Below are 12,138 nucleotides of genomic sequence, written 5' to 3'. Positions count from 1 at the left end.
CGAAACCAAGTGTTAGGTAATAATCAAAATCTAATTATTGATAACAACTCGTTTGAACCAGTTTCCAAATTCAAATACTTAGGAGTAATATTAACAAATGAAAATTATATTAAAGAGGAAATAAAAAGTAGACTTCATTCAGGAAATGCATGTTACTTCTCTCTTCATAAACTTTTGTCTTCTCGTTTAATATCTAAGAAACTAAAAGTTAAAATATACAAAACAGTAATTTTGCCTGTAGTATTATATGGATGTGAAACTTGGTCCCTTACATTGAAAGAGGAACATAAATTGAGAGTATTTGAAAATAAGATCCTTCGGAAAATCTTTGGACCTAAAAGGGATGAGGAGACAGGTGAGTGGAGAAGGTTACATAATTTAGAACTACATAATTTGTATTCATGTCCAGATATTATTAGAATAATTAAATCAAGAAGACTTAGGTGGGCAGGCCATGTGGCACGAATGGGAGAGGAAAGAGGAGTTTACAGGATTCTTGTTGGGAAACCTGATGGTAAGAGACCTGTAGGAAGGCCAAGACGAAGATGGAGGGACAACGTTGAGATGGACCTAAGGGAAATCGGTAGGGATGGAAAAGAGTATATAGAACTTGCTCAAGATAGGGAAAGATGGAAGGCCTGTGTTGCTGCAGCCATGAACCTTCGGGTTTAAGAAGGCTAGAGAGTTAGTTAGTTAGTTTATTTATTTATTTTGCAATTGAGGTGAAAAGGGGAAGAAGAACCCCATAATTTTCGGGTCGGTATGTGCCGTGAGCAGACGACAGGATTCCGCACTTTCAGCGACTGTCAGTTTGGTACGAACTACTGTTGCCAACTTATTTTTTTGGAGCAAGACTTCTTCACCCCGAGGAAAACACCATTGTTATATGTTGTCTAACCAAAAGAATGGTTGTAGTTAAATTCAGCATTGGCTTTGCAGATAAATGAATTTCTGACACCTGTATGTTCAAGTCTAATTTAAATTTTGGTTGTTTTCGTCTCATTTGTTCTGATCTAGGTTAATCGTAACGATGAGAATGTATGGAGAATGGAATTGATGAATTAAGGATGATAAAGAAACATTGACATGACCACAATCAGGTCACCTGGCTTCGTAACGTGTTAGGATGACCAATAGGCTACGAGGCGGAAGCTGTCAAGAAAACACAAAGATAAAGGTGACCTCTCTCATTCAGTGTGAATACAAAACGTCACATTGTAGTTTGTTCTGCCTTTCGTGTGAGTGGATCCTTTACGTGATAATAGAACATGGGATCCTTGTTTTGGACCCTTCTATGATGGCAACACGACAGGTTACTAAATAACATATAAACAGGTTATAATAAATGTAGTTGCTTGAGAGAATAGAATCCCAATTTTTAGGCGCGATTTAGCTCTTTTCTGCCAATCCAATGTGACAACACTGGCCTGTTCCGCCAGACCTGAACCGGAATAACGCGAATAACCCATAGCACTCTTTGCCCTAAACCCAAAAAAAGTCTTCCCTTGCATTGTATTCTCAAAGCCCTCTCCTCTTGTTATCTCTTCGGGGTAAACGTAAAGGCCTACTTCTTCGCATGTGTCGGCTGCATAAAAAATGTCTACTCGACGACAGTGTTAACGCATTAACTAACGTTTCAACAACTTGTTAGCATTAACTTCTTAAAGTTTTCAAATTTTGTTGTCACTTGACACTGTTACTTTGCAAAGGAAAATAGAGTTGAAAACATTTTAGACATGAGTGTTATAAGATGATTACATCTTCACTCAATGAAGAACTCAATTGTTCTAGCAATTCAGTCCAATCAGGCACTTTCTTACATAAATCTGATCGCTGCACACGACACCAATCCCAAACAAAGCTCTACCACCACGAACCCCGGGCTCGCTAGCCACGCTGTCTTGTAGCATCATGTGCAGAGCAACAAGCCAGGGAATTCCCGTTCACGATAAAAAATAAATTATTCTAGTTCCAGTGAAAGTTAAACTACCTTGTCAATATAAGGTGTAACTAGTATTTTAATTTACATAATTTGGTATGAATACTTACTTTGCAAATGTAAGTTTTTTTATACTTTCTGTTTACGCTACGGTGTTGGGTGAAACGAAAATTTTACTTAGTCTTGTCGATGAAAGGAAGGAAACCCTAAGTTTCGTACAAAATATGGAGAATATACAATGAAATAGAAATCTATCTCCATGAAAACAGGCTAATGTTTATATAAAATTATGGTATACCACAAATTTCCAACCCTGACGGAAATGCAGTGTTGCTGATATTCTTTCTATTCGTCCTAGTGTGTAACGCCGTGAGGCCGGCCTCATGAGCACATTATACGCATACGTACAATACTCGTAAGATTAGGCTTCCCGCATATACGACCGTAGGACGGAATGTGAAGAGAAGAGGCCCCAGCAAATGTGCCTCACTCCGTGGAAAGTTCGTATAGTGGACAGGGTTAGAATTTTTTTGTAATTATCATAAATGAAAATTAAAACTTTTGCATTGCATTACGTATGTTTTGACGAAATAAGTAAAGACACCTTTAAAAAAGTAATGATGTGGGTAGGCTCGGCCTCCTGGACTCATAGAACACTTCACCACTGGTTGCCACGAATACGTGTAAACTTTCTTGCAAATTGGGAAAAATTCAAACTTGCGTGTGTTTCCATTGGTTACCTATACAATAAAGAAAAAAACCCTCTTTATTCCAGCTTAAATTTATTCCAAGCTCAGTGGCGTACTCACAATTTAATCTCCAGAGTGTGAAGGGGGGGGGGAGGGTACTGTTTTTTTGGTACAAATTTTGTCTCCAGTCCGCTCACTCCACGATTTATTTCCAATTGTACATCCACTGACACTACTTGGTTGTAGCAATCCCATTGAAAGCATATGGGGCTGTTACAACTCAGAAGTGTCCATGACTGTACAGTAATGAGATTGTTACCGGTCAGAAGTTAAATTGCATTGATGTTTTAAGTCCACTTTATGCACAGATAGGCTAATCGGGACTGGACCTACAGTTTAAAGTGGGATCCGAAACACTGTGCAATGGTCGTAATTCTGACTAGTTTTGGCCACACTGAAAAAACATACACAATTACTGAAATAATTTTGTTGAGATGAACAGTCGTTTCCTTGTCGCACTTAAACAAATATTTGGTCACGACAAACTATTGTTTGGTTATTCTCAACAAACATCTTCCTCTGTGTGTCTTGTTCTAAACAAGTCAGCTTTCCTTATCCTTGAGGATTACACATTCGACACTAGCGCCACCGCTTTGGGGCCAACGCCAGATAATACTGGTGGATGTACACTATCAATTTAGTAAGTCCCTAAACCAGATTGTCCCCAACATATAAACTACGTACTTCTAGATAATAAACTTCCCGTATGATTTGTTGTAGAGCTTTTTCGAAATTCGTGAAAATGTTTAGGGGGGGATGTACAGTTATTTGCTGACGAGGCAATCGTATTTTTTATACGAAATTTCCGCTAAGTACCGCACCAGAAATAGGGAGGAGGGGGTGATTGCCCATCCAGTCAGCAAGCACTTAATCTCGAAATCCGAAACGGCCAGAGAAGTTGAGTCGTGACTGCAACTCATGAAAGCGACGGAGAGGCTGAGGAGCGAGATTCATCTGGCAGTTCATAAGTCTATTCCTCTCACTGGACACCGGCCGCATGAAATATTCATACGCGGAATCCCTTTTATCTCTCTCTCTCTCTCTCTCTCTCTCTCTCTCTCTCTCTCTCTCTCTCTCTCTCTCTCTCTCTCTCTCTTCCTCAGTATTTCTTGCTGTACATCAGCGATACGCATCATTCGTCAACGTTTCCAACTCGTTCGTAGGAAAACTTTCCTTTCTCAAGTGTCCTTAAGGTGAGGAGGGACAATTTCGCATCAGGCATGCATTTATTTAAATATCGTTGGAATTTGCACTGCTACTAAAGAAAATCCACGCATAATTTGAGAGTATGAATTTCTCCCCATGTTGCAAGTGGAAACGGTTTTTAAAGTTGATGAATACGTACTTACAGAATCCCATGTATTCCTTATGGAGAGACAACTTCAAATTGAAGTTACGGATAAACAAATGAGAGTTCCGACTATTTCTAGCGCAAATATCATCTTCAATGGATCCTTTACCCGATCATATATTTTTTCCGCCATCGGAAGTTTGATATCTCCAAGAAAACGAGTAAAATAATTCTCCTATAAGCGTAATGTATTTCTCCTTGCCTCCTACAGCCATCCTGGCAGTGTTGCCAAACCTGATGTGCATAAAAGAGCTACATTTCACCAAGAGCTAAAGATGACTTTCAAGGATCTAGATTAACGAAGGCTGCATAAAGTGTCTCCTAGGGTAATTTAGGTGTCAGAGGGGTGGGGGTGCTGCTATTACCGTTATCTTTAAAGTGACTGAAATGTATTTTTAGTTTTCACCGCCTAGATTTGGGGGCATTACCCATCTGAATAATTTTATGATGTTCATATGAAATCGAAAATAAGGGATTCCCCGATAATAATATTGACATCTTCACCTTAAGCCACAGCTCTATATATAAAAATACCTGGGGAGGAAAGAGGGGTGTGGGTGACGCAGCCTATATATGAATATCACGTCACGTGCAAAATGTACATCATGGCAAAGGTTGGTCCTTATGGGCCGGAGCCAGTGGTATCATGGTGGGGTAGAGGGCGGGTCCCACAGTTCACAGTAACGAGTGCACGAAAGAGCCAGATCTGCCTCCAAAAGAGCGAAGTTGGCAACAGTGATCGACAGCTGTCCCAGCGAGAAAGACCTAGGGGAAGTTGTCCCTCCTCGTCTTAATTCGAACACAGCTGTCCAGGTTCTCTACCCAATGAATCTCCAGGTAGAGTGAGATTACGTTAGTAACACATCTGGCTGTTGCATTGGCAACTTTGGAGCGAGTCGTAAGTCCCCCGGAGCAGCCAATCAACAAACGAGCCGCTGGCGTCATCTCTACCCAGCACCTATCGCTATCCCTGTTGCTCGCGCTCTGGACTGTTGGTAGGCTCACTAACTGGACTTCCGCGGTCAGCCGGAGTTATGAAAATAATCTGACTCTACCTGTGTTTGGCTAGTTCGTCGTATGGGAGAATGAGTACTGGAGTGCGCCAAGTATCTGGACGCTCAGCAAAGTAGTACGCCACACAACAGGAAGAAAAAAAAATATTTCTCAGTTGTAAAATAAATGCGAGAAATTCAAGCAAAACAGTGCAAGATACATTTTTCGCTTATGATTTACAGACACCCCTGGTCGAAAGGTAAGTATACTTTAGCTCATATTCTTACAAAATAGCCTTTACTCTCAAACCATTTTGTTTTTAATACGAACACTGTCCGAAAAATTACTTCTTGCGTGAAAGATGGCAAATTTGAAAAAAATCATCTTAAAATACTATTGTTTCTGAGAAAATATTTGTAAAAAATCGGAAGGTATTTTTGGTCTGTTTTCAAAAGAACTATTTAATTAATGTATTTAATTTCTAAGTGTACAGAATAATATAAGTTTATTTATAGTCGATATTCTGAAAAACTATCGTAATTTTTATTCGATTGATTTGGTTTATTTTGCTTAGCTTTTCTGCCACTAATCGCGAAGATGAGGATGGGTGATGAAATGATGAATTTGATGAAGGGACACTCATTAAGATCAAACATGCCCAGACCAGGATTTGAACCCAGGACCGCTGGGGTCTTAGCTCACTATGTTAACCATTCCACCACGGAGGCAATCATTTCGGGTCTAAATTTGTATCCCTTACGTGTTTTGCAATGTGCAATTTCCATAGCAAATTTCATGCTTTTGTCCCCAAAAGCTATTGTCTAAATCTAGGTCACTAATCGGGACTGCACCTACAGTTCAGAAAATGGAATACGCACTCCTGCCGTGCGTTTTCTTTTCTTTCCACTGTAACAGAATTTGGCGGTTGGCAACCCTGCGAAGCACATTCGACAGACCAATTCAACATACCACCTACAAGTGAAAGAGGGTGGGGAAAAAAAACCTGGAAGTCTGAACAAATCGTCAGCGTTCTGTAACGTTAAAACAACAGCAAAAAAACTCACGTGTTTTACATTCATTCCCTCTTTAACTTCCCTCGCAAATCAAAACTAAAGCTCTTCCACCCTCCCAATTCTATAAATACAGGGTTGGCAGTGATCCAACCTTGTGTAACAAAGTGAGATGGCTCTCAATTCCTTGTTCCCCATTATTTCGGGCGGGGTGGAGACGTTTGCAAACATCAGCCACAAATCTGGTATTCTGAGTAGTTTGTGGTATTTCTGTGGCTGCGTCTGAAGATACACACCCTATTTCTTTGCACTGGTGAAAAAAGGACTGAAGACCAAGATTTAACCATAGATTGTGTAACCAAAGATAAACGTATTTCAATGCCTGCAAATAATAATAAACATATTTGGCTTCGCAGGTGAAAAGTTTTCTCGGAAACATCCATCCCTCCGGGCCTCTGGTGACGTCAAGCTTAGTCTCGACAAGGTTGAAATTTAGCAACGCCATCTCTCGTTCTTTTTGTCAGAAGAAGTGGAAGCAAGAGTGCGAGTGGTGCCTCTGAGCAGATTATTTGGAAAATTCTTACGGAGAGCAATTTCCGGCAGGAGGTCAGCGCAGAGGTTTACCTCCCCGAGTTAAACATCTGCTTATAATACGTTTATCTGTGGTGCAACTCGACAAGTGCTTGCTTTTGCATTTGAAGTAGAATACCAAGATATTGCCGTAAAAATGTTGCATTTACTGTAGCTAATTTATGAGAAAGTAGTTCTCATTTACAGATATGTGTGTATATTATCTCTGCATCTATACAGCTTCCATGGGATTCTTTAGGATTTCAATCCTGCACTTTTTCTATTTGGTTTATTTTATTTTACTTCGCTCTTCTGCCACTTTAAGCTAATCGCGAAGATGAGGAGGAGCATTGATATGATAAAATTGATGAAGGAACACTCACAAAGAACATCCATGTCCAGGCCGGGATTCGAACCATGCACTAAGGTACTTTGTTCAATTATTGACAAACAACTGTACACGAGACAAATATGTATTTTGCAACAAATGTGACAGTATTGAAAAAATGTATGCATTTGCACGGTCACTACTTCCTTATTGGTGACAATTTTGCTCGATTTTCAGTCTTGAACACAAGAGTCGAAACGTGAACACCTGCACCTCAGTAATTACACCTAAAATGGGGACTGATACCGCCAGTAGCATGAAAGTTCGAAGGGAAAAGGTACACATCCACTGTGCCAAAAATGGTGGATTCAGAAAAGTTTCAAGGGATGAGACCAAGATAAGGATCTGTCAGGTGTGAGTTTCTTAATGGTTAAAATATCTGAATAATATTTAATATTATAGTTATATTAGTCAATATTAAATTATTGTAATAATAATTATATTTAATATAATATTTTGTATTTTATTCGCAGCATCCCTAGCGAATGATCCCAGCTAGGGATGGTACAGAGATGACTTTTTTCAAATCGAGATGAGAAAAAGACCAGACCTTTCGAGATTTACCAAAAGAAGGGCGAGAGAAGACCTCCGTAAAAGGGAGATGAGACTGACCTTATTCGAGTATATACGTATTGCATTCTATTTCAATTATTTTTTTATCATATTTTTCTACCTCTTGTGTTAATCGCGAAAATGAAAAGAGAACTGAAATACAAAGATACGTGGGTGTGGACGTGAGTGTAGATAGAGGTTGTTCGAAGGATAAGGATGAAAAAATTTAATACATCACTGGCACAATATCCATTGCTTGAGATCAATCTGCGTACCTAAACTGCACGGTGAGATTTTGCAAGACACGTCGTCGCAGACATTATAAAACTTAATGCGTATTAAAGGTGCTTCATCGCAGGGTGTTAAACGTTGGGGGAGCACAGATTTTCCGTCACCCTGTGCGCCTTATAAATTAAACGCGAGGAGATTCCCGCTTCAATATAAGCCGAGTCAACTGCCTCGCCTTTAGGGTGCGCAAGGGTAACATTCGACTTTGTTAATATCCAGACGTGCATTCGCATAGCTATGAGAGACCTGTCTCTTTGCTTTTTCAATCGCGAGATTAATTGTTCCTTACTTCCGCTCCACCCTTACCCCCTCTCATGTATCCTAATGAGAAGTTAATAACGACCCCACCCCTCCCCAGTCAACAGCAAATCACAACGACGAACAATGTGCTTGGTAATTTCCCTTTCAGGACGAGAGGTCGCCTCGAAAAGGCAAGAGGCGGCAGATCTTATTGGTTAAACATTGCAAGAGGAGACCCTGTTTAATCTACAGGCTTCAGTGTTCGAGCACCGTTGTGAGGATTTTAGTAAGAGGTCGTGAAATTAACAAACGGCACAATCTTTCTGAAATTACGTTTCGTTTTTATTCATTTATTTTTTAGGGGGGATGATAAGGCAAGTTAAATATTCTTCCAAGGACTTATTAAAGTACGTGAAAGAACGTGATGTAGTCGACGCTAGTGAAACAGCTCTTTGTGAAGCAGAAACGCTTCTCGTCTGTTGCTCACGAGACGAGACATTTCCAGTCTTGTTTCCGAGACGATAAATGAGACAGGTCAAACCAATGTTTTCGAGACGGGACAGACCAAAGTTGCTCACGAGACATTTCCCGTCGAGACACGAGACGGGACAAACTGATATTTTCGAGACGAAAGAGAGTTTTCACGAGGCGAGAAGAGACAGTAAAACGCCTCATCTCGTCTCGTGGGCAACGCTGTGGAAAACTAAGGCTTCTTTTAGACTTAATCACACCCTTGGAGTACATTTTTATTAAAAAAATCGGCAGCACGAACCTTTATTTTATGTATAATGTGCATATATAACGATTAAAGCCTTCATTTTGTCCACGTAAAGAAATTTCGTACACCTTCCGGTACGGAAGTGTGTTTCAGGGTACTACAATCATTTTCTGTAAATGCTATTGTGCCTAAAATTGCCTATTTCGATTATTGGTGCCTAAATACATAAAATGCTTAAAAGGGGGGTGGACGGAAATAATGTATCCTGAAATGTGTTTTCATGCCTCCCACTTAAAGTTTTATCACGGACGAATCAAAAGGATATGAGAAGTTTCAAATTGCCAAGTTGAGAGGAAAAAAATCATGACCGCAGAGTAACTTGATATTGCACTAATTTTTTTTTCAATTTCAGAAAGTCATAGAAGAGAGACTTGTAAAAAAAATCTGTTTTGAAAACCGGTAAATATATGAACAAAAAAATAAAATACCATTTTGCTTCTGTTAATTCCCCCGTACTACAAGGATTGATTTGATTTATTTTACTTCGCTTCTTGTGCCACTTTTGGCTAATTTGAGAAGATGGGGATGAGTGATGACAGGATAAAATTGAAACATCCATGCCCAAGCCGGGAACCCAGACTTTGGCGTCGTAGCGCGATGTGCTAACCACGGGAGCCGGCAATTGCCTACTACAATTTTAGCATATATTCCGGAATTACAGGCGGTTAATGCCATAAAACTATTAATTTCTGAAAACGAGATTTTGATTTTTCTCCCTTCAATATTCACAAATACTACAAGTTGATGTATTTTGTATGCTTTTTAAAAAAATATTAGTGTCTATTATCCTACCTTTTCACGATTTTTTTTAGTGTATTTTTGCTTACCTATTTGGTTGGGATCGCACTTTGGATTCTAGTGTGAGAAAACCTGGTTCTAATAATGATAATATCTCGTTTAATTTTGTTGATCAACTTCACAGACTATTCTAAAGAAATGGAAAGAACATGACTTTTTCAGGTAAATATCAAAGAGTGCCAAACTGAGGCTTTATTACACCGTAATAAGACCTATTATATAGTTAGTTACATATGCATGTGAAACATGAAAGACTCCTGCAAACAAAGATATCAGTATTTGAAAGACAAGTAATAAGAACAATCTATGGCCCAATTAAAGAAGATGATGGTACTTGGAGAATCCGAAATAAAAATGAAGTAAATACAGAGCATTCCCTGACATTCGCTACGAGACTCGGCGGCAAGCGGCCCGGCGTCAGAGCTTGTCTTTCCCGGTGAACGGGATCCGCGACAGTTGCTCGAGTCGGCTATTAAATTTACAGTTTTCATATTGTGTACTAACCTTGACTACAGAAGTTGTTGAAATTGATGTCCCTCTGCTGCAACACATTCCTGACATCCGAAGGAAATTGGCATTTACACGTGCTTCGTCTCCTGTAATTCTCCCGATTTCTCATCCAATACTCTCTTTTAACTCATGGATGGTGGATTATCTTTGTATACTTTATTTTTTAGATTTCCCCATAAATAAAAATCGCAGGCTGACAAATCGGGGGACCTATAGGGTTTTTGAAACCCGTTTCTTGTGAGAGGCGGCGGATAGATTTCCGAGGAGACTGTTCTAACCTTAGACCTATCTCATAGAGTTTTTCCTCAGTAAGTGCGCGTGGGTTTTTCTTTCCACTTTTATTCAAAACTGACCCTCTTACTCTAAACGTTTTTGCGAGGTTTAATATAGTGGTCCTATGTGGAACGGGAATACCAGGAAATTTCGTTGCAAAACGTCGTCGCACTTCTCCACAATTCCTCTTTCCGAAGTAACACTCGACAAGATAAATCCTTTGTTGTAATGTAAACTTTTGTGGTGCCATATTAAGCCACAATCTTCAACACACGGACACGACACAACACAACTTCCGAGGGAGGATTATACTGGCGTCAGTCTGCAACGTCAACAAAAAGGGAAAGAGAGCGAAGGCAGGGAGAGCGAAAAAAACAGACTGTAGCGTGCGACTGTCGCGGACCCCGTTCACCGGGAAAGACAAGCGCTGACGCCGGGCCTATTGCCGCCGAGTCTCGTAGCGAATGTCAGGGAATGCTCTGTAGAATAATTCAAAATGACACCATAATGTCAAAGAGATATACAGATGGAACCCAGTACGAACCAAGAGCAAAAGGCAGACCAAAAAGCAGATGGATAGATGATGTTATTAAGGATCTGAAAGATATGAAGATCAACAAATGGTGGAAGTGTATCCAGGACAGAAAAAAATGGAGATATATTGTTGAGAAGGTCAAAACTTACAGTGTATGTAGTTGTAGTAGTGCCTTATGAAGAAGAAGAACTCTTCCTTGATATGTTACACTTGACGTAACTGATTTACTGCTCTTCGGTGGCCCTCTGACAAGAATAATTCCGCAATTGTAAAGAGTTTAGCCAAGAGCCTTTCGCAATGTGGTACTGACTACAACCAACACTGCACGTTGCAACACGAACCTGACACGTCCTTGCAAAGATCGAAGCTTGACAAGACGGTCCCCTTTCCTGTAACTTGAAATCTGCCTCCAAAATTTACACATCCAGATTGCATTTCTGCAAAGCGAACCCAGCCGTTAAAAAGTTTTTGTTGTGATCTTCAACGCGTGGAAAAATGCAGAAAGGACGCGCGTTAGAGCTCCTGGGGAAAATTACCCTGTTTGGAGGAAGGGAATTGAAATGGTTGTTCCTAAGCTCCTTCAGAGTTGGAGTGAAGAAAAAAAAAGACTAATACGTCTGCCGGTAGACTCGCTCCACAAGACTTAACACCTGTCTCCCCTTTCGAGAGGTTGCTAAGCGAAGCAGCAAAAACGAAGGCAGATGCTTCTGGAAGCGTAAAGATAAGATTTCAGAAAAGTGAAAAAAAGCATGGTAATGGAGAAGCAGGAAAAACGTACATTGAGGATATCCCATTGGTTAGTTTCTGTCAACAGGTTCTCCGCGATAGGCACGCTGGGTAGCTCGAGTAAGTCAACGGAGCCAGTAAACAAGTAGGAAAGGGGTTCAAAGGCGGGAACAGTTTTAACTCTTGTGTATTTGGCTCAAAGAAGTAATGTTGACAGAAATTTTGGAATGCAATTCTCCACCAAGGAGCATTGTGACAATAATAGCCTCACTACTTCGATTTTTTTAAAAAGGCAGTAAAAAAACACACTCCATTAGAATGAAAGCTAGAGACTTCCTAACCGTACAACCTTATTGTAACAATATTTGCAAAAAATATACATGTTGGCCTCCCTGAAGGTATAGTGGTAACGTTGCCGCCTTGGAATCAAGGGGTCCC

At 40.1% G+C, this 12,138-nt stretch overlaps 1 protein-coding gene across 10 annotated transcripts in view; it reads right to left on the bottom strand.

The window, feature by feature from the left end:
• The window catches only part of sick (sickie), a 1,061,378-nt gene that overhangs the window by 453,331 nt on the left and 595,909 nt on the right, over positions 1-12,138 (bottom strand). The gene's annotated exons all lie outside the window — the stretch shown is intronic.

Source organism: Lepisma saccharinum, chromosome 3, assembly GCF_977018435.1.
Source record: "Lepisma saccharinum chromosome 3, izLepSacc3.1, whole genome shotgun sequence".
In the NCBI taxonomy this organism is placed as follows: domain Eukaryota; kingdom Metazoa; phylum Arthropoda; class Insecta; order Zygentoma; family Lepismatidae; genus Lepisma; species Lepisma saccharinum.
This window is presented reverse-complemented; position numbering and strand designations above follow the sequence as displayed.